The sequence below is a fragment of the Alexandromys fortis genome, unplaced genomic scaffold (assembly GCF_014885135.2).
Source record: "Alexandromys fortis isolate MF-2015 unplaced genomic scaffold, M_Fortis_MF-2015_v1.1 scaffold_37, whole genome shotgun sequence".
NCBI classification, from domain to species: domain Eukaryota; kingdom Metazoa; phylum Chordata; class Mammalia; order Rodentia; family Cricetidae; genus Alexandromys; species Alexandromys fortis.
The window spans coordinates 4,207,602-4,211,757 of NW_026067914.1; the positions used below are offsets into that span (position 1 = coordinate 4,207,602).

The following is a 4,156-nucleotide window of genomic DNA, read 5'->3' on the forward strand; positions in this document are numbered from 1 at the left end:
TTCCCTTCAGAAATTTACAGTTCCACAAAGCCTGAATGTAAGTCTGTAACTTACATGTGTGGTGCCAGCAGAGGCAAGAAGAAAGTATTGGGTACCGGGGACTGGACTTACACATGGCTGTAACCCTCCATGTGGATGCTGGGCACTAAACCAGGGTCCTCTGGAAAGAGCAGCCAGTTCCCTTAAACTCTCAGCTGGTTCTCCCTGAAGGTCCATTCTTAACACACACCACTACAGCAAGTCCTTTTCATTTTTGATAAATCAAATGGATTTCCTCCTTACCCTCCCTCCCTCTTTCCTCCCTCCTTACCCTCCCTCCCTCTTTCCTCCCTCCTTACCCTCCCTCCCTCTTTCCTCCCTCCTTCCCTCCCTTCCTTTTTCCCTCCCTTCTCTCCCTTCTTCCCTTCCTCCATTCCTTCTTTCCCTCCCTACTTCCCTCCTTTTCTTTCTTTTCCTTTACTATTAAGTTAAAAATCTTCTTTGTCCATTTTTTTTGTCCATTTCCAGTTCATCTTCTGACATTGTTTATGTCACTAACGTATTTTTATTGTGTCAGACCGCTGCCTTAAAATTTTGAGAACTCTATATTGTGAATATTACGTTTTGGGTTACATTGCATTTTTATTTATAGTTGTAAATATAAGTATCTCTTTCAATTTATTTCTACTTCATCTTTTATTGACTATTTTAGTTACCTATTTAAAATCATCAAATGGGGCTGGAGAGATGGCTCAGCGGTTAAGAGCATTGCCTGCTCTTCCAAAGGTCCTGAGTTCAATTCCCAGCAACCACATGGTGGCTCACAGCCATCTGTAATGAGGTCTGGTGCCCTCTTCTGGTCTGCAGGCATACACACAGACAGAATATTGTATACATAATAAATAAATAAATATTTAAAAAAAATAAATAAAATCATCAAATGTTTTTATTTTTATAGGCCTTACTATTTAATTGTAGAATTATGATTTTTAAATGTTTCGTTATGTTTATTTATGGATTGAGGAGCATGCGCAGGCCTGAGTTCCATGTCATATGAGTGGAGGTGAGAAGATAGCTTTCAGGAATCCGTTCTCTCCTTCCACCGCATGGATCCCAAGGATTGAACTCAGATCGCCAAGCTTGGTAGTAAGTGTCTTTATCCACTAAACCGTCTTGCCAGCCCAAGAATTACATTTTTTTAAATGTAGGAATATAGTGAATAGCCAGGCACAGTGGTGCACACTTTTTGTCTCAGAATTTAGAGGACAGAGGCAGGCAGATCTCTATGAGTCTGAGACCAATCTGGTCTACATAGCAAGTTCCAAGCCATTAGGGCTACATGGTGAGACCTTGTCTCAAAGACACAAACAACCACCGCCTCAAAAATGAATACAGTGAATGATAAAAATAGATGCCGGTGGTGGTTTGAAAGAAAATGGCCTCTAAAGGGACTAGCACTATTCGGAGGCAGGGTTTTGTTAAGTGTTTTGTTGAAGTAGGTGTAGCCTTGTTGGAGGAAGTGTGCCACTGTGGGGCAGACTATGAAGTCTCCTTTGCTCAAGCTTCTTCCAGTGTGACACTCAATCTAGTCTACTTCCTTTTGCCTGAATAGCAACATGTGGCAGCTCCTTCCCCAGCACCATGTCTGCTGCACACTGCTGCACTCCCTGCCATGATGATAATGGACGACACCTCTGAAACTGTGAGCTGCCACCCCAGTGAAATGTTTGCCTTTCTAAGAGTTGCTGTGGCCGTGGTGTCTTCATAGCCGTAGAGATGCTGCCTGAGACAGACTGTCAGCTCTGTCAGCGTCAGAGGTACATCCTTGGTATGTAGTTTGATCTACTCATCATCTGCCCTCCTGAAACATAGTTGATAAAAGTCTACCTATTAAACTTCCTTCAAGTTACAATCTAACAGTATTCTAACTAGAAAGCAACTGCCATTCAATCCCAGTCTAGAGTTGATTTTGAAGATTTTTCACAAGTGGTATTATTGGAGTGGAGAATAGTTACGCAACTTCTGTGGCTTCGTACCTGTTATTCTCCAAACGGCGAATGCCAGTAATACTGTGCCTCCATCTTGTTTCAGTTTTTATCACTTTGGACTTTGTAATTGTTGTAAGTGGTTATCGGCTTGACAGGATTCATGACCACAGACAAGCCTCTGTACGAGCTTGTGAGGAATTAACTAGATTAGATCAGCGGGGGTGGGTGGAGCCACCTAAGTGCACCGCACTATTCTCCGGACTTGGGTCCTGGGACCTACGTGAAAAGAAGAAAGTGAACCTAGTGCCAGCGTTGGTCATGTCACTTCCTGCTTACAGATGGCAGATGCGCTGTGCCTTGTGACAGCCACTTCAAGCTCTTGCCGCCAGGGCTGCCCTGCCAGGCTGCACTATGTTCCCGATCAGAGTCAGAGTAAGTCCTTTCTCTCCCGAGTAAGTCCTTTCTCTCCCGGAAGTTGCTTGCCTCAGGGCATTTTGTCACAGCAATAGGAAAAGTGACTAAGGCTGTATTTTGTTACCTTAAAACGTATAAAGATATATTTGTTTAAATTTGTTTCATCTCAAGTTGCAGTTTTCTGTGTATTTTGAATTATAAAAAATTATAAGATTTGGTTTCTAGAGAGGTTACAAGAAAGAAAATTAATGATGATAAAAGTTTCTATTTTAGAGATGTGTTTTTAAATTTGGAGAACTAGAATAATTTCATTCTTGTAAGATGAAGGAAATGTCCATTTTGAGCAAAAATAAAAATTCCAAAGACAACTTTATGTCATAATTCTCAGATTCACACCCCTTTCATCTTGACAGTGACTTTCCCTTATATGATCAAATTTAGAACTGGGCCTGTATTATATTAGTTTTCACGCTTCTGCTAGAATGATCTTTTAAGGATACAAGCGTAAAACCACTTAGTTAAGTCTTCAATCTTTAACACGGCTTTTTAGAGCTTTAACAATCTGCCATTCCCTCAGTATTCCTGTGAGGGCACTGCTCTCGGTGCTGGCATTCTCTTAGTTGGGGAAATCTGTTATCTCTAGTCACTTAGGACTGTATTTCTCTTGCCTAAAAAGTTTCTTGCACAAATTTGACCCCAATAAATCATCATCCTTTAGGCATATCTTTAAATATTTTGTATTTTGACGTAGGTGGGCAGAGAAAGGCTTTAAAGTAAGTTGGCTAACAGATACCAAGACTCAGGTAGACGGAATCAGCTCTGGGGTTCTGCAGGGGAGACGGATGTCCACAGTTTGTAGTAAACTGTTCCGTGTAATGAAAAGTTAGAAAAGCAGTGCCCAAAGGCTCTGTCTAAATAAACCAACAAAAAAGATAAGAGAAGGAAATGTTAACTGTCCTGAGCGGGTCAGTTTGTGCTTGCATGGGTTAAAATACACTGTGTACTATTAATATGTAAAAGCAACACGTGATAGTTCAAAATGGCAACAATCCAGACAACACTCTAAGAAAAATGATAGGCAACCATGGCTAATGTCTCCTATAAATGAGGGGTCCTAAAACTTGGTTTCACGGTAAAACACTTCTAGTGTGAAAAGCTGCCTGCCTTCTCCTTTGTTTTGGTGTTGTTGGTTTACCAGTACTGTGCTCGAAGTAGGCTGCAGCTATACATTTTTCCTTAGGAATTACATTTAAAAATGTAACTTTTAACGAGCCCATGCATTTCCAGTAAAAGTAATTCAATGATTGTATGTGAGGAGAACTACCAGTAATAGCAAGTTTTCTACTCAGCCATCCGAAATGGCCACAAAGTAGTAACAAAACTTGTAACAAGCTTACCCATCGCTAGCACTTTAGCAGAGACCTGCGAGAAGAGAGAGCAGAAGGCAGGACAGATTCTTAGAGAGGAGACAGAAGACAAACTCCTCCCACTTGCTAGTTTCTTGGATTAGCCTGGGAGCAAGATGATAGGATCAGCGTCATTTTTCTGTATAATTATGAGATACTTTTATTATTTTGCATTTGAGTTACTTTGTAAGCAAGAAGATGTCTATTCTGTTTAGCAGATCAAAGTAAAGTAAAGCTTTCATCTCGAGACTCTTTGAGACTAACAAAAATTTTAAACTATTTCTTTTTTTTTTATTGAGAATAAGAAAAAGTTTCCGCCTCCTCCCAGCCTCCCATTTCCTTCCCCCTCTCCCCACTCCTCTCCCCCTC

The 4,156-nt window shown here is 40.9% G+C and overlaps 1 long non-coding RNA gene across 1 annotated transcript in view; it reads left to right on the forward strand.

Annotated features, from left to right (window-relative positions):
- Nucleotides 1-915: 915 nt before the first annotated feature.
- Nucleotides 916-4,156, forward strand: part of LOC126499688 (uncharacterized) — a 5,790-nt gene continuing 2,549 nt past the window's right edge. The window contains exons 1-2 of the long non-coding RNA XR_007591159.1: nt 916-1,125; nt 1,592-1,807. This is a non-coding gene — a long non-coding RNA (uncharacterized lncRNA). The remainder of the gene's footprint in view (nt 1,126-1,591; nt 1,808-4,156) is intronic.